Below are 19,344 nucleotides of genomic sequence, written 5' to 3' on the forward strand. Positions count from 1 at the left end.
CAGCTCAAGAAATTCAGAAGTCGTTAGACAAAAGAGTCATCCAGGAGGTCCCACCACATCAGAGAGGATTTGGCCTACTGGAGGTTCTTTTTAGATTCAAAAAAGACAAGAGACCTGGGACTGATTTTGGATCTAAGCAATCTGAACCAATATGTAAAGAAGCCAAAGTTCCAAATGGTCATGGTTCAGTCCAGCCTACCTCTTTTACACAAGGTTGACTGGATGTGCTCAATCGATTTTTAGGATGCATACTATCAGATCAAAATAGACAGATGATCCAGAAGACTCTTGCGTTTCTAGCTGGGAGCCAGTCACTATCAATTCAGAGCCATGCCCTTTGGACTCACTACAGCCACCATCGTGTTTACCAAATTTAAGGTAGTGGTAGCAGCTCACTTGAGACTTCAAGGATTCTGTGTGTTTCCTACTTAGACGACTGTCTTCTCACCGCTCCAAACAAATATCTCCTAGAACAGACCAGGAACTATTTGCTGTAAATTTGCCAACCTTTAGGCATTACAGTCAACATGTCCAAATCAAAGCTACTACTAGTTCAGAGCCTGGAGTTCATTGGTGCTCATAAGTCAAACTGCTTCTCTACCCCCACATCTTGTGACCACAATCAAGTCTCAGGTTCAGCAAATCATTTCTCCTCCTACCAGGCTAGTTCTGCAGGCTCTGGTGTCCATGGCAGCATCTATAGTATCAGTCTCCTTAGCACTTTACTATATGCATGTTCTGCAATGAACTCTAGCTATTCAGTGGTCTATTCATTGATAGCCTCTTTCTTATCCAGTCAAACTCACTGAGATATGCAGAGACCATCTTCAATGGTTGATCCATTTGAATGAGACTCATAAGTTACCCCTTTGTTATGTCTCTCCCTGTAGCCACAGTAACCACGGATGCCCCCAACTGGGGTGGGGGGTATTTTTTGGGAAGGACGGTCCAAGGCATGTGTTCCCCCCAAGAGACCAATTCGCACATCAGTGTCCTAGAGATGAGAGCAGTCCTGCTGGTGTTGTAGGCTTTTCAAGATGTTCTCCCTGCAAGAACCATTGCGATTCAAATCAACAACATGTCTGTGATTTAGTATGTCAACAAACAAGGCAGAACTCAATCATACCCCCTCTGTTGAGAAACTATGAAAGTGTCAATGGGCAATCTCATCCAACCGCTTTCTAGTGGGAAAGCACATCCCAGGGAAATCCAGCATACTAGCAGACAAACTCAGCAGGTCCATTCTGATACTTCAAGAATTGTCTCTCAATCAATCAGTGACAGAATAAATTTTCTGTCACTGGGGACAACCTTGCTGCACGATTTTTGCCTCTCTCCACAACAACAAATGCAGCAGGTACTTTACCTTGATCCCCCAGAGGAGTCGCAAAGAGATACCCTAGTCTACATTGGGCCCTCAGGGCTCCTTTACTCTTATAATTCCAAAATTCTTACAGAAAACAAGCCAAGTGAAGAGCTTGGTCATCCTCATTTCCCCCTTCTGGCCTTGCCAAGTCTGGTTCCCCATCCTTTGGTCTCTTCTTTATCCTCCTTGAATACTGGACCACAGTTCAGCCCTCCTGCCACATCCCTTACGGATAAAAAATCACAATATTCCAGCCTTCAAATTAACTATATGGTTTCTTCAGTTCTGTTGATAGCTAGATAGCCCAGCTGTCTTCTCCGGCTAGTAATATTCTTTTGTCATTACAGAAATATTCCACTAAGAGGATTTACAAGAGCAAATGGAAAAGATGTTCAATTTGGGCCTTTAAAAATGACTAGATCCCTATACTGCCCCCATTTTTCTGTATTGGAGTGTTTAGCTTCCTTTTTTAAAGAAGGTGCTAGTTTTTCTACAATCAAAGTACAGTTGGCAGCCATAGCAAATTTTCACTCAGGAGACAATGCTTCTTGCTTGGCTGCTTCCAAATTATGTAAAGCCTTTCTAAAGCATACCTTTCTACTCAGAACTTCATTGAAAGATCTATCACCTCCCTGGGATTTAACAGTAGTACCACAAGGCTTAATTCAACAACCCTTTGAACCTTTAGCAAAAACTGACTTCAAATTCCTGTCTTGGAAAACAGTCTTTTTAGTTGCTATTACTTCTGCTAAAAGGATTTCTGAACTCCAGGCTCTTTCATCAAAAGAAGACAATATAGCAAAGATAAAATGCAACTGAACCACGGGTCCTCACTATAGTACAAATAAGAATAAAGATAAAGCGAAAACAAAGCTCGGTCCCAGGTAGGCTGATAATTTTTTTTTTAATACAAACAACAAGTAAGCACTTTCAAGGTACAAGCCCTCTTCATCAGACTGTCCCAAGATCAGCAGCCCAATCTTGAGTCCCACACTGCCTTGTAAAATCCCGGCGAAAGAGGCTCTGCTTTGTGATTTTTGATTGGCTCGTATACCGGCATACGGGCCAATCATAAATTGCAAAGCAGAGCCACTTCTGTTCAACTCTGTATATGAAATAAAAAGCTTTGTGATGGAGGAAGATCTCTGATGAAGTCTTTAGATAAGGATGAAAGCACTTAGATTGATTAAAAGAGTTTAAATTAGTGGACCTGGTTCTGGTTCCTTTGTGTATTTTTTCATTCAGTAGTTTCTTACTGTAAATGTTTTTTTTTGGCTGCCTTTTACCATTTTACAGTTGTCTTGCTTTGCTGGAGGACTTTGGTGGTGGTTGTGTTGCTGTTCTGAGTATAATTTTCAGCTTTCCTAGAAAAGATGTCACATAAGTCAGAAATCATGACAGAAGCAAGGTTGAATGCAACCGTTTCTTGAATTGTAGAAGAAAAGGAACTTCAGGATGCTGGAAGGCATTAGAAGTCTGGAGAAGAGACTCCAGAAGGGTGTTTGGGGTGCAAGGGAAAGAGTATTCTCAGAGACTAGTTGAGCTTTTAATTTTTGCACCGAGGCAGTGGGAGCATGATAGGAGTGCAAAGATCGTGTCAGGGAGACTTGAAGAGTCACCCTTAACAAGAAAGAGTGGGAGAAGAAGAGACACAACCAGCATATTGTGGGGACTAGCATATCTCTGGATCTGCAAAAGTACTTTAAAGAGAGACTTGGAGATCCATGGAATAGATTAACAGAATGTTTGTTGTAGAAATAATCCAACGAGACAGTTAAAAAGATATCAGACAGGTAGAAAAAGGGGATGAGAGAAATAAAAATGAAGAGTAAGTAGAATGTTAAATGCAGTAAAAAGACAAGACTAGATAAGCTAACTGAGCTAAAAGAGTAAAATCCCATGATTGGAGGAACTCCGTGGTCAGCCTCAGTAAGAAGCTGAGATCCCTCATAAAATCCTCCAAAGCTAGTTAAGAAAACAAAATTGCCACTGATTCTAAAGACATCCACAAAGCATTCTATAGCTATGTCAATAATCCCAATGGCAACACTCAGATCTGCTCTGAGTTACAACACAATGGCACTAAATATACAGCACCAACTGATATTGCCAACATCCTGGCAGATAGGTTCAGTGCTAACTTTGCCCTTCTCTCATCCCCTAAAGGGCCCAACTCTATGCCGTAAGAATGCAAAGTTCCTGTAATCCCGGCTGCACAGGTAAAAAAAAACACACTCCAAAGCCAAGAACACAGCATCCATGGGACCTGACAACATCCCAGGCTGCATTCTACATGAACTACAGAACAAACCGGCACCCCACCTAAGTATCATGTTCAATCATAGCCTCACGTCTGGCTTTGTGCCCACTGAATGGCGCACAGCAACATTTATCCCACTCCACGAAGGGGGAGCCACCATGGACCCTGGGAACTACCACCCCATTAGCCTGATGAGCCTGGTCTGCAAGGCTGTGGATGTATCATCATGGAACTTATAAACAATGACATTGGTAATCTCCAAACTCTGGACCCTACCCAGTTCAGGTTTGTAAAAGGCAGATCATGTCTCCTAAATCTGATAGACTTCTTTGAAGCTGTCACCAAAGCCGTAGATGAGGGTAAGGTGGTTCACACAGCCTATTTAGATCTCGCCAAGGCTTTCAACACCATCCCCCACTCTGGAATTATAGACAAACTCACTAAACTAGGTATAAATCCCTATGTCACAAGATGGGTTGCCAACTGGCTCACTGACAGAACCCACACTGTGAAAGTAACAGACTCTAAATCCAACATCAGACCAGTGACAAGTGGAGTATCACAGGGTTCAGTCCTAGGTCCTCTCCTGTTTGGTATCTACTTCTCTGAAGTACAGGCTAACACATAAGGTCTTTGGCTAACAAAGTTCGCAGATGACTGCAAACTAGAAGCTATAATCAAAACTCCTAATGATGTGGACATCCTACAAAAGGGCCTCACTGAGACAGATGCCTGGTGTCAAAGCCATGCCCTCAAGCTCAATGCCAAAAAGTGCATTGTCATCCCTTTTGGTAAAAACTTTGTACCCATGAACTACCACATAGGCGGTAGTCTACTTAACACCGAAAGTGTGATAAGAGACCTTGGGACACAGGTGGACAGTAGTCTCTCCTTTGATAATCACACTGCCACAGTAGTCAGGAAATCCTTCTATGTGGCACACCTCATCACAAAAGGTTTCTCATCCAGGAAAAAATAGGTCATTGTTCCCCTCTACTTATCACTCATTAGACCCATTATAGAGTACAACGCCCCTTTTGGTATGTACCTCACAAGACATCTACAACAACTGGAAAGGCCACAGAAATACCTCACAAAGAGGATTACTGGCCTCAAACAGATGCCCTACGCAGACCGTCTCAAAAAACTCTAGGTTTACTCTGTTGCATATCGCCTACTCAGAGGCGATCTCTGCCTAACATACAAAGCTATGTCAAACTCAGAGCTGTTGGACAAGCTCCACTTAAAGAAATCCCAATCTCTCCAAGCTACAAGCTCTAGGGACCTAAACCTTATCACCACAATAAACAGAACATGCTGGAGGGATAGAGTACTGTCCCAGAGACTTCCCATACTCTGGAACAAACTACCTATCTATATCAAACAAAGTTCCTCATTAGCACTCTTCAAGAAAAATCTTGATGATTGGATGGGAGATAGGAAATTCACCCTGGGGATCACTTCTGTGGCTGTGCTTGACAGTGGCACAGGAAAATAATTTTCTTGGGTGGCAAAAGCCAGGGTACCGTTTGGCTAGGCTTATATAGGCCCTAGGGCCAATAGCCTAGTACCTACCTATGAACCTATGGTGCTAATAATGTAAACTACGTTGTTTATTCAGCTACCCACCTTAGGATGTACATATACTGGTTAGCTATTTAACCTGCTCATTAGTCTTCATTTTTAGCTTGAAGGGTTTAGATACAAATCCATAAAAAAAACACAACTAATTTCCTGGCTACTCAGCAAAATAGATGTGTTCCATCAATTGTTAATTTAGCTACTTCAGTGTTTATACTCCTGTAGATTCATTAATTATTTGTGTTTGGACTTTGTAAAATGGCTAGTGTGTTTTTCTGTCATTATTTGATTGGTTGATTAGTGCCTGCTTTGTCTTGTTTATATGTTGCTGTATTATCCTTATATAGTTGTGGTCTTACCTAATGTAAAATGTCTCTTTTGAGCTTTAGTCTGTATACTGTTTTGTAAATGGGTTTAATCCAGTCTGAACCAATGATCAGTAAATTGCAGTTAATATATTTATTTTATATGACTGCCCAGTCCTTAAATAATGCTAGTTTCTCTTCTTGAACCCACCAAATTGAAGACACTCCTCAGATTATTTTACAGGTATTTGTGTTTTTTTGTACATTTCTTTTCTTTTCTTTCTTTCTTTTTTTTTTTTTTGTTAATTCTCTGTGACTACAGCTGCATTTAAACAACTGGCAATAAAAATCAATCTTGTAAAGATAACCTTTAATTAAAAACAAATATATATAGATATATATATATATATATATATATATATATATATATATAGCTGTTTGTTGCATTATATATTATCTGCACTTAAAGTTACATTTGGTCAAAAGTTTGTTTGTTTGTTTGTTAAATTTAACTGTTGAGGCTGCCCACTAAAGTGTGCTAGCCTGCGTAACTGATTTATTACCGTTTCCTGCATTTCTGTGTGCTTTCTATCTCAAAAACAAAAAAAAACAAAAAAAATATCCTTGTTTTCCCGCCTCTCCTTGACTAGTTTAGACCAGTATACAGGCTTTGCTGTATTCTGGGCTGTGGTGTAGTTCCTGTGTTGTCCATTGCCTTACTTGGATAGAAGGAAGTTTCTTTGCTCACCAGTGGGAGTGGGGAGCCTTGAGCAGCCTATCTGTCCCTGAAGGAGTGACCTCAGCACAAGAGCTTGTAGTAATTGGTTGTTTTGGACCATTTCTAGCTCTTTTGAAGTTCCCTGTTTAAAATCCGCCTCTGAGCGTTTTTTTCTGGCTATACTACTCAGAAACAGCTCCTCGTGGTCCTGCAGAGTGGTCCTAGCAGCAGAGAACTGAGAAAAGCAACTACTTTCCTGATTTAAGTATTTTTTGCTGTTTTTTACCTAAAATACATTCTCTTGCTTACTTTGAACAAGCTTAACTTGTTTTTTTTTAGCTGTTTGTTGCATTATATATTATCTGCACTTAAAGATCTGAAGTAGTTACTTCATTTGATCTGCAACCTGTGGGTAGTCGGATCCGACCTCGGATCCGAACCGGCAGCTTTGCAAGCTCCAAGATCCAAGCTCCTAGCTCCTCCCCCCTACCCATAATCCCTTACTACCAACCACATTACCTCAGATCGTTTTTTGCCACGGCTAAAGACAGTTGCTTCATAGTGAAGAGCTCCTGGCCTGGTGAGATTGTTCTATTTATAGACTTTTTTTCTTGGTTAAACTTGTGTGTGTGTGTTTTAAAATCAAACCCTTTAAAACCCTTTAAAAAAAAAAAAAAAAAAACTAATCTTCCCTTAGTTTAACTTTATCTCTCCCCCCCCCCCCTAGTGTTTGGGTGTGTGTGTGTGTGTGTGTGTGTGTGTGTGTGTGTGAGAGAACTTTATGGCTGAAGGGTCTAAGGCCATATTTTCAAAATGTACTGAGTGTGGCCACAAGCTTTCCCCAGCTGATGGCCACACTCAGTGCGTTTTGTGCCTGGGGGTAGCACATTTATTGGAGGCCTGCCAGATATGTGCGGCCTTCAACCCCCGGGCACTCAGGGACAGGAAGAACAAGCTGATCCTGGCGGGAAAACTCCCCCAGGAATCGGCTTCTTCTTCCTCCCCCAGCCGGGTTCAAGCTACTCCTGTAGCTTCGGCGCCGGCTACTCCCTTAGCTGTACCCAGGACTCAACCTCCCTTATCGGGTACCAGCTCTGTGGAGTCTAGTGCTTCTTCCCATAGAGAGAAGAAGAAGCACAAAGACAGAGAGGGTCACAGATCAAAAAGGCGGGCCGAGTCTCATCCCTTGGCTCCACCTGAAAAAATTCTGAAGTCCCCAGTGAGGGTCTCCGGATCCTCGTCCTCTCGGCTCCGTTCACCTTCTTTTTCTCCGGTGCTGGAGGAGGAGGATAGGTCTCCCTCGAGGTCTTCGAGGCGGCCCTCCCTGCCCGCCTCAACTGCCTCTTCACGGTCTACACGAAGCATCTCCGAAGCAGAGATGGATCGGATGATGCGAAGATTTCTACAGACCCAGATGCAGATGGGGATGCTGTTGCCTCCCCCCCCTTTGGGTGGGAGTGCAGCCCCCATTTTTGCCCCAATCACTCCTTCTCCGACCCGTTTTCGGGTCTCGGAGTTGTCGGATCCAGGCCCTTTCGGACCCGGGGCTACGTCGGCGCCGATAGCGATTGTGTCTTCGACACCGACTATACCTTCGAGCTTGTCGGATCCGAGCTCTCGGGGCCGAGGGTTGAGCATCAGATCCGAGGGGGTGGTTGTGTCTTCGGCACTGATTGGGTCGGAGCACACCACTACCTCGGGTCCGATTGCTTCGGCTCTGACCCCGATCCTATCCTCGGAGCCGGGGAGGTTACTTTCTCAGGCTGGGGACAGTGAATCTCCCTCTGCTTTTGAGGTAGTGGAGAGGGTACTGTCGAGGTCATCCAGGTCCCCGACCGGGCCTTCGGATCCACCCGTGCCCCCACTGTATCAGGGTCTGTCTTCGATCATCCGTCCATCTGGACAGCCTGCCCAAAACCTCCAGTTGGTTCCTACAGAGGAACACCACCCTGCAGACGAGCCCTCTTCAGACAGTCCCGCCGAAGAGGCGCCTCGGAAGCATCAGTGCAAAAGGAGGCACCTGGACTCCCCCGAATCCATTACCACGGATACGGATTTGGATGATACGGAGGGCTCCCCAAGGTCACCCCCTGAAGATGTCTCCTTCGGAGACATCATGGAAATGTTGCATATAAGAGGGGGGTGGTCTGCCCAAAAGCCCTCCATGGACGAGTCTGTATTTCTGGAGGCCTTTGAGGCAGGCCCATCTACCTCCTGGGTGTCCCCTCCAGCCGACCCCTTGGTGGATTTAATTACCACCAGGGCTTGGAAAGAGGCTGACACTGTGGAGCCTATCCCTAGACGCCCAGACAAGGTCCTCAGCCCTCCCTCTGATAGACCTTCTTGGTCCAAAGGCGCGCCGGTTGATGCTATGTTGGTGGCGGCGGCCACTAGGAAAAAACTTGCCCAGGAAAGTTCTTCGGTCCATCCGCCAGACAAGGAGTCCCGGGCATTGGACCGTATTGGGAAGCGGATGTTTGCATCAGCGAACTTTGCCATAAGGTCGCTGAACTACATGGCACACACCATTAGGCTACAGCGTGACTTAATTAATGAATACGCTGCAGCCCCTCCGGAGTCCATGTTGGTCCCAGACAAAAAGGTTTTTGAGACTCGAATGGCCACTCTAAAGTCTATATCAAACACATCTATGCGGCTTCTTTCCCATGCCACGGAAGGAGCCGCTAGAGCTAGCGGAGCTGGAGTGGTCTTGCGACGTCTCTCCTGGCTCCGCCTTTGCGACTTCACGGAACCCTTTAAGGCATCCTTCGCGAACGCCCCTTATGACGGTTCGGCCTTATTTGGCTCAACAGTTCGCGACACGCTGGTCCAAAGCGAAAAGGATGGGAAGACGCTGTCGGCCGTCGGAGTCCGCTTCTCTAGCCCCCAAAGATCCTTCTCCAGGAATCAGAGGGGGCAAAAGAAGCTGTGGTTCCGTAAATCTCAGCAATCCCATCCTGCTGCGGACAACTCATCCTCTAGAGGCAGAGGAGGACAAGGTGGACGCCGGCCCAGAGGCAGAGGGGGGCCGCGTAACTTTGTGTCTAGAGAACCTTTCTTGGACAGACCCGCGCAACAGCCCTGAGGGCTTGCCCGACTGTCCCTCTCTGGAGGCAGTCGGGGGGCGATTATCGGAGCACCTGTCAAACTGGGAGTCCATTACAAAGGATCGATGGGTGCTCCGGATTATATCCAGAGGTTACACTATACCATTCACACCCCCCCAAACCCAAACGTCTCCCCGATGTTCCACCCCATCAGAGGGAGTCCACAGCTCTGGAAATTTCAGACTTGCTAAGAAAAAGAGCCATCCATCCCGTCCCCCCAGATCAGTCCGGGTTGGGTTATTACTCCAGGTTCTTCTTGGTGCCAAAGAAAACGGGGGACCTCAGACCCATACTAGACCTCTCGTCCCTGAACCTGTTCATACCCAAGGAAAAGTTCCGGATGGTCACCCTCCAATCTATTCTCCCCCTTCTGCGGGAGAATGACTGGATGTGCTCTTTAGACCTCAAAGATGCGTACTACCATATACTAATGGACAGACAATCCAGGAGGCTTCTCCGCTTCTGGCTAGGAGCCAGTCATTATCAGTTCAAGGTTCTTCCATTTAGCCTAACCTCAGCCCCCAGAGTGTTTACCAAAGTCATGGCAGTGGTTGCAGCCCACCTGAGACTCCAGGGCATTCAGGTGTTCCCTTACCTAGACGACTGGCTCCTCACCTCCCCCAACAGGCATCTACTGGTTGTGGCGAGAGATTACGCCCTCTCTCTGGCCTGCCATTTGGGCATTTCAGTGAATCTAAAGAAATCCTGCCTGTGCCCCACTCAAGCCCTAGAATTCATAGGGGCCAGGTTAGATACTCGGATCTCCAAAGTGGTTCTTACACTGGTCAGGCTGAACAATTTGTCTCTCCAAGTCTTAGACATTCTTCGGAACCCCGCTCTTCCAGCAGAATTAGTCCTGAGGGCGCTAGGGTCTATGTCAGCAGCGATCGGCCTTTCTCTTCATGCCCGTCTGCGAATGCGAGTGTTACAGTGGACTCTCCAGGTACAATGGTCACTATCGATCCATCCCTTAGACATGCTGATTCCCCTGAGCAGGGCATGCAGGGACTCCCTTCTTTGGTGGTTACAGGCTCAGGAACTCAAAGAAGGGAGACCCTTTGTGATTCCCCCAGTCAAAGCCACGTTGACCACGGACGCTTCTTGCCTCAGGTGGGGCGGGCATTACGCGGGCAAGTCCGTCCAAGGCACGTGGACTCCTCTAGAGACTGCATTGCATATCAACGTCCTAGAGATGAGGGCAGTGCTTTTGGCGTTGCAAGCTCTTCATCACCTTCTTCCTCTGGGGACTATTGCAATCCAGACGGACAACATGTCCATTGTCTGGTATATAAACAAACAGGGAGGGACCAGATCTTACCCCCTGTGTCGAGAAGCCATGAGAGTGTGGGAATGGGCGATTTCCACCAACCGCTTTCTGATAGCAATGCACATTCCGGGACGGTCCAACATATTAGCGGACAAGTTAAGTCAGGTATTCCTCAGCCCTTACGAGTGGTCTCTGAATCCATCTGTCGCAAAGCAGATATTCCTCAAGTGGGGTCAACCTCGCTGCGACCTTTTCGCTTCTCCCCTAAACACAAAATACAGCGATTACTTCGCGATAGTTCCCCCCAGAGGGGAATCCTCCAGGGACACTCTGGTTCATGTTTGGCCGCCCGGTCTCCTTTATGCGTATCCTCCTCTTCCTCTGATGATGAAATTCATCCAGAAAGCCTGTCGGTTGGGGAGCAGAGTGATTCTCATAGACCCATTCTGGCCTTGACAAATCTGTTTCCTCTTTCTGCAGTCTCACAGTGTGGCTCCCCCATGGATTCTGGACCCCAGACCAGACCTAATCTCGCATCTGACGAGATGCCACACTCCGAACCTGGTCAACCTCAGGCTCACGGCCTGGTTGATCCAGTTCCGTTAATTGCTAGGACTCCCGGTATCTCATCCCCTGTTATGGCCATCCTGGTGGCAGCTCATAAGCCATCCACCAGAAAGCTATACAACAGTAAATGGAAACACTTTTCCATCTGGGCAAAGGATAAATAATTGGATCCCTTTACGGTTCCTATTCCCACTATCCTGGACTTCCTGTCCCTTCTTTTTAGACAAGGAGCTAGTGCGTCCACCGTTAAGGTCCAGCTAGCAGCCATCTCTCATTATCACGTGGGGGATGGAGTAGATTCTTTGGTGTCAGCAAAAATATGCAAGACCTTCTTAAAAGGCGTGTTTCTCTTAAAGCCCCCTATTAAGCCGGCAGTGCCTCCATGGGATCTTACCTTGGTCTTACAAGCATTAACAAGACCACCTTTCGAGCCGGCGGCCTCAGTGCCATTAAACTTCTTATCTTGGAAAACGGCCTTTTTGGTCGCTATTACTTCAGCCAAATGGGTCTCAGAATTGCAAGCTTTGTGCATTAAGCATCCATACCTTATTTTTCACAAAGATAGAGTGGCCCTCAGAACTAATCCTTCCTTTCTGCCTAAGGTAGCCACAGAGGCTAACATTAATCAGTCTGTTAACCTTCCTGTTTTCTTCCCGAATTTCCAAAACAAGGGTGAATACACATTGCACAAATTGGATGTACACAGACAACTACGTTTTTACTTGTATAGGACTAAAGATTTTCGCAAGTCAGACCAGTTGTTTGTTTCTTATGCTAAGTCAGCCATGGGCAAACCAATTTCTAAGGTGACAGTGGCAAATTGGATCTCTCAGTGTATTAGACAGGGATACACTTCATCTGGGAAGCCAGCTCCGGTTGGCGTGCATGCGCATTCTACTAGATCTGTGGCTACCTCGACGGCTTTTTGGTCTAGAGTTCCGGTAGACGATATTTGTTCAGCAGCTACCTGGTCCTCTTCCCATACGTTTATTTCTCATTACAAACTGGACATGATCTCCAGAAGTAGGGCTTCCTTTGGCTCCGCGGTGCTTCGGAATATCCTTCCGTAGGGAACACCCAGGGTCTTAGGTAAGCTGGGGACTCTGTCCCACAAGTTGCAGATCAAATGAAGTAACTACTTCAGATAAAGAAGTTATGTACTCACCATAACGTTCCATCTGAGTAGATACTTCATTTGTCTGCAACCAACCCCCCCCTGCCATCCCCCGAACCTCGGTAAGGTATTGTTCCATTGGAGATTTTTTTCTCCGTCTTTAGCCTATAGGGCAAAATAACCGATCTGAGGTAATGTGTTTGGTAGTAAGGGATTATGGGTAGGGGGAGGAGCTAGGAGCTCGGATCTTGGAGCTTGGAAAGCTGCCGGTTCGGATCCGACTTACCCACAGGTTGCAGACAAATGAAGTATCTACTCAGATGGAACGTTATGGTGAGTACATAACTTCTTTTTACATTTGGTCGAAAATTGGTTGAAAGTTTGTTTGTTTGTTTGTTAAAATTAACTGTTGAGGCTGCCCACTAAAGTGTGCTAGCCTGTGTAACTGATTTATTACTGTTTCCTGTATTTCTGTGTGCTTTTTATCTCAAAAACAAAAAAAAAAACAAAAAAATATCATTGTTTTCCCGCCTCTCCTCGACTAGTTTAGACCAGTATACAGGCTTTGCTGTATTCTAGGCTGTGGTGTAGTTCCTGTGTTGTCCATTGCCTTACTTGGATAGAAGGAAGTTTCTTTGCTCACCAGTGGGAGTGGGGAGCCTTGAGCAGCCTATCTGTCCCTGAAGGAGTGACCGCAGCACAAGAGTTTGTAGTAATTGGTTGTTTTGGACCATTTCTAGCTCTTTTGAAGTTCCCTGTTTAAAATCCGCCTCTGAGCGTTTTTTTCTGGCTATACCACTCAGAAACAGCTCCTCGTGGTCCTGCAGAGTGGTCCTAGCAGCAGAGAACTGAGAAAAGCAACTAATTTCCTGATTTAAGTATTTTTTGCTGTTTTTTACCTAAAATACATTCTCTTACTTACTTTGAACAAGCTTAAACTGTTTTTTAGCTGTTTGTTGCATTATATATTATCTGCACTTAAAGTTACATTTGGTCAAAAATTGGTCGAAAGTTTGTTTGTTTGTTAAATTTAACCGTTGAGGCTGCCTACTAAAGTGTGCTAGCCTGTGTAACTGATTTATTACTGTTTCCTGCATTTCTGTGTGCTTTTTATCTCAAAAACAAAAAAAAACAAAAAAAAATCCTTGTTTTCCCACCTCTCCTCGACTAGTTTAAACCAGTATACAGGCTTTGCTGTATTCTGGGCTGTGGTGTAGTTCCTGTGTTGTCCATTGCCTTACTTGGATAGAAGGAAGTTTCTTTGCTCACCAGTAGGAGTGGGGAGCCTTGAGCAGCCTATTTGTCCCTGAAGGAGTGACCTCAGTACAAGAGCTTGTAGTAATTGGTTGTTTTGGACCATTTCTAGCTCTTTTGAAGTTCCCTGTTTAAAATCCGCATTTGCGCAGCTTTGTGTGATTGTGCGCATAGTGCAGCGCCGGTTAAACAAGGTTAAACTTTTTGTGGCTCCGCCAAGTCTGCTCTTCAAATTTTCCCTTAAGAAAGCTCTACTCTTATAATAATCAGTCTACTCACTTTATTATAAGCCTAGCACTTGTTCTCAAAGCCTCTCTTCTAAGTAAGCACTCTCAAACTAAAGTAAGCACTACATCCACCTACCACCCCTGTGAGGACCCACTTCCCTTAAAGGCACAGCACTCCCTTATAATATTCTAGCATGTCGAGTGGTAGATTACTAGCATCCTCTCCGGTGCAGCTGGTTAATCTGGGAATCTTGAGACAATGCTACAGTTGTCTCATGTACACAGACAACCCTCTCCTCCTCCCAACAAACACAAATACATGTGAGAGATGCAACTATAGAGCCAAACTGGAGGCTGAACTCTCTCAACTCAGGACTGGCAAGACCAGACAGGAGGAGAAGGTAACCACACACACAGCAAACCCAGTCCCACATAGACCTACCACAACTGCAAACCAAACACATAATAACACAAAGACATATTCAGAGGTTCTAACAAAAAACTTTCCAAAACAACAGAGGCTCCCAAAGCAGACACCCAAAAATCCACCACCTCAAAACATAACATATGCAACACATACTTCAATAAATCAGTGTGTCAAACAATCACAGCCCTTAAGGCCAAACACCATGCCTGATACACTAGTAATAGGTGACTCTATAGTCAGACACACTGACGTTCCGCTTACCAGGCTGTACAAGGAGAGGGTAACGGTAAGCTGCTTATCGGGAGCTAGGATCTGAAACATAACACACGCACTCAGGTCACTCCAAAGCAAGTACAAATATGACTCCGTCATGGTCCATGCCGGCGTGAATGACCTGAGACGTACCTCCCTGGACTACATGAAAAAAGACATAGAGGAGCTCTCTGATTATGTAGCCCAGGCTGGTATGACCCTGACCAGCATCTTGCCCTCACCAAGAATGATGCCACAATACAAAGACAAGATGATCAGCTTTAATAATTGGCTCAATTACTGGTGTCATTCTAGGGGGATCCAATGTCTGTCTGCTTGGGATGACATGCTGGACAAGCTATGCTGCTTCGCAAGGGACGGCTTGCACCTGTTACCACTGGGCTTCCGGATATTGGCTAAGGCTCTTGCCACCCCCATAGTGCCTTTTTTAGGCAAGGCTCAAAAGACAAACCCACCTCCTTAGAAAATAAAAATGGAAAAAAATTAAGGGTAATGCTGCTCAACTCCAGAAGTCTAAATCTCAAGATGCAGACTCTCAAAGCACTCCTCAGTATGGAGAACATCGATGTCTGTGCAGTAACTGAAACCTGGTTCAAGGCTCCTGAGACCACCCCAGCACTACCAGGCTATACCTCTTATCATGCTTTTCGGCCCCAAAACTCGGGCCAAACCAAAAAGGGAGGGGGAGTGTCCATATTCATCAAGGACACCCACACCTCCAGGTTAGTGGCAACACATAAAGCATCAGAGACCATCCAGGTGCAACTAACCATAGGCAAAACTGTTATACAACTGGTAGCATGTTACAGACCACACTCCCAATCTCAGGAACCCCATTCAGTCTTCCTGAAGACATTGGAGGATATGAATGTCTCACCAAACACCATCATATTGGGAGACTTCAACTACCCTAACATAGACTGGGTGCATTATTCTAGCACTAACACCCTAGCCCAAAGGTTCCTGAAATTCATAAATTCAAATTCAATGGAACAGCTAGTCACCTCTCCCACAAGGGGAGATAATATACTAGACCTGATCATCACAAACATGGGGGCAAAGTGCTCCACACCGGAAGTATACCCCTCAATAGTGAGATCTGACCACAAACTAATCACCCTGGATATACATATCCCACCTCCACCCCAACACAAAAGACTACAGTGAAAAACTTCTCAAAAGCCAACTTTACACTTCTTAAGACTGAGATGGTATCCTTTAAGCCCACTGGGCCAGTGGAAACCACATCCCACAATGCTGAATACTTCAGAAATGCTTTCTACGGACATCTCCAAAAATGCATGGATCATGCAATCCCAAATAAAACCAAGACCTCTCCACCAAGGGCAGGCATCCTGTCTGGTGGACCCCAGCCATAAACAAATTATATAACAAAAGAAGGAAGCTACTGCATGACAGAGCAAAATCCCATAAAGATAAGGCATCTCTGATCAGCACTAGTAGAAATAAAACATCAAAGGCCAACTTTGAGAGTAAAATCGCTATGGACACTAAAGATAACCACAAGGCCTTCTTCGGCTATGTTAGAAACCTGGGCGGAAACCCTCAGATATGCTCAGAGTTAGTTCACAATGACAAAAAATACACTGAACCCACAGATATTGCCAACATTCTGGCAGACAGGTTCAGTGCAAATTTCTCCCCTCCCTCACCCCCAAAAGAAGAAATACTTATCCCAGCTGAATGTAACCTCCCTGTCATCTCAGATGTCCAGGTGAGAACCGCCCTCAGCAAAGCTAAAAACACAGCATCAATGGGACCTGATGGTATCCCGGGTTGCGTGCTGCGTGAACTCCAAGAGGAGCTAAACCCGTACATAAAAATGCTATTTAACCTTAGCCTTACTACAGGATATGTACCTGAACACTGGCGTACAGCAACAGTGGTCCCACTCCACAAAGGAGGTACCTCTACAGACCCTGGAAACTACCGCTCCATAAGCTTAACCAGCCTGGTCTGCAAAGCTATGGAAAGAATCATTATGGAACTCATAAACGGGGACATTGGGGACCTACAGACACTTGATCCCACCCAGTTCGGCTGTGTAAAGGGCAGATCCTGCCTGTTGAACCTGGTTGACTTTTTCAAAACAGTCACTAGAGCCATTGATGAGGGCAAAGCAGTCCATACAGCCTACCTGGACTTGGCTAAAGCCTTCGACACAATACCCCACTCAGGCATCATAGACAAGCTCAACAGCTTAAATGTAAATCCATATGTCACAAGATGGGTTGCAAACTGGCTAAAGGATAGAACCCATAAAGTCAAAATTGCTGGAGCCATGTCAGACTCAAAGCCAGTCACAAGTGGTGACCCACAGGGCTCTGTCCCGGGACCCCTCTTGTTCGGCATTTATTTCTCAGATGTGAAAGCAAACATGGGAGGGTTGTGGCTGACAAAGTTCGCAGATGACTGCAAACTAGGTGCCATAGTCGATACACCAGCTGACACATACATCCTACAGAAAGGCCTCACTGAAACAGACAACTGTTGCCGGAGTCATGGCCTTAGACTAAATGCCAAAGAATGTATAGTCATCCCCTTTGGGAAAAACAAAGTACCCACAAATTATCACATAGACAGTAACCCACTTGAGTACGGAAAAAGTAATCAGAGACCTGGGGACTCAAGTCGATAATGACCTCTCATTTGACACCCACGTTGCCAAAGTGGTTAGAAAGACTTTCTACCTTGCCCACCTTATCATGAAGGGATTCACATCCAGATCAAAGGAGGTCATTGTACCCCTATACTCCTCCCTTATCAGGCCCATGATTGAGTACAATGCCCCATTTGGTATGTACCTCACCTGGCACTTGCAACAGCTGGAGAGACCCCAAAAGTACCTCACCAAGAGGATCAAGGGTCTCCAACATATGTCATATGCTGCCAGACTAAAGAAACTCCAGCTCTATTCAGTAGCATACCGCCTACTCAGAGGTGATCTGTGCCTGATGTACAAGGCCATGCCCAATCAGGAATTGATGAACATGCTCCACCTCAAAAAATCCAAATCCATCAGAACCACGAGAGCTAAAGATCTAAACCTCAGCACAAATATGAATAGGACATGCTGGAGGGACAGATTCGTGACTCAGAGGCTTCCCATGCTCTGGAACAGAATCCCAGTTCATGTTAGACAGAGCCCCTCACTGACTCTCTTCAAGAGAAATCTTGACGATTGGATGGGAGATCGTAGGTTTACCCCAGGGGTCATCTCTGTGTCACTACTAGACAGAGGCACAGTAAACTAATTCTATTATGTAAGGGGGTCTTCACTGTGTCACTACTAGACAGAGGCACAGTATTCTAAATCTATTCTGTACACTTTTGTACCATTACATGGGGTGGCGAAAGCCACATCGCTATGGCTAGGCTTATAAATGCCCCAGGGCAGATAGCCTAGTACTAAACTATGAAACTATATATATATATATATATATATATATATATATATATATATATATATATATATATATATATATCTTAGAGAGCAAACATAAATGCATGTCCTTGGGTCTAAGGGGAAACTAGAGCCCTTGGTAAAAACCTGTACTGATGCAGGCAGGATATGAAACCTCCACACATAAATCACTATAGTCAGGAGATGAGCTACAGAACCAATCATGATATAGTATTTAACTTCATTCAAACTATATTAAAAAATGAAACTAACAAAAGACAAAGAACTAGGTTCTCTGAAACAGAGGAGTAAACCCAAGACATATTCATGTTAGCAGTAGAAGGTTTGCAATTTATTAGTTACTAGAAACTGACCATTTTATCATCCTTCTGCCCAAAAAACAAAATATTAAAGGTCTATGCACTGTAGAATACTGGGTAAACTGATGTAGCATTTGAAATAGTTTAATCAGTTTTCCAACAATCATATACAGTATATACTCCAGTTTTTCAAATAACTCTGCATAACAGACAGTCATGACCAATAGACCCAGCCAAGCATAAAAATCACTATTCAGTACCTTACACAGCTTGACAGATTAATAAAACATAGCATTAAAGCCATCTATAATAACCTGACTGTGAAAAAAGTTCTGATATAGTTTGTACAAGAGCAATATACAAAATACAAAGCTTTCTTTTTTTTCATTTTATATGAAATATAAAAGAGTGCAACACTTTTTTCTAATAAAAGCAGAATGGAACCAATAGGACACCAGCATTTCAGATAAAAAAGACTGCCTGTCCTGGCCTTTCTTTCTTTAGAGGAAAAAGCTATCACGTGCAAAGAGCTTTGCAGAACACTTCTTGAGAATACATTACCTTTATAGTTGTGGAGAACAGGTAAAACCTAGAAGATGTGCCTTGGGTATCTAAAGCAAAATCAGACATCCTCCTCATTTTCAATATATATATATATAAATATATATATATATATATATATATATATATATATATATATATATATAGTACTTCTAGCAACAAACAAGCCTCAGATTGCCATGGACTCAAAACTACAATGACTGGCACCATCATTTTAAACATGTCTTAAAACAGAGAAATCTGTCTTTTCAGGGCACTATAGCATTCACAGAGAAGGAACAAAACAAAACTGAAGTATCCATGCTTAATATATACTGCAAGGACTGCTAAGACCATCTCAGAAAGTATACAAGGATTCAGACAAGAATACACATGTAACATCCCAGAGAACACAATACAACATATTAGAATGGAGTTAATCAATGATACTGCTCACAGTCTTTAACTCTGAATAGACATCAAAGAGCTACATTTACACACAAACACTCCCAGAAGAAGCACCTGCACACAGCATACAACCATATCTGCATGCATAGCCACGCATGCATGCATCCATCCATTTTCTAAAGTGCT

This window comes from Protopterus annectens, chromosome 11.part0, assembly GCF_019279795.1.
Source record: "Protopterus annectens isolate FY-2018-M chromosome 11.part0, PAN1.0, whole genome shotgun sequence".
NCBI lineage: Eukaryota > Metazoa > Chordata > Ceratodontiformes > Protopteridae > Protopterus > Protopterus annectens.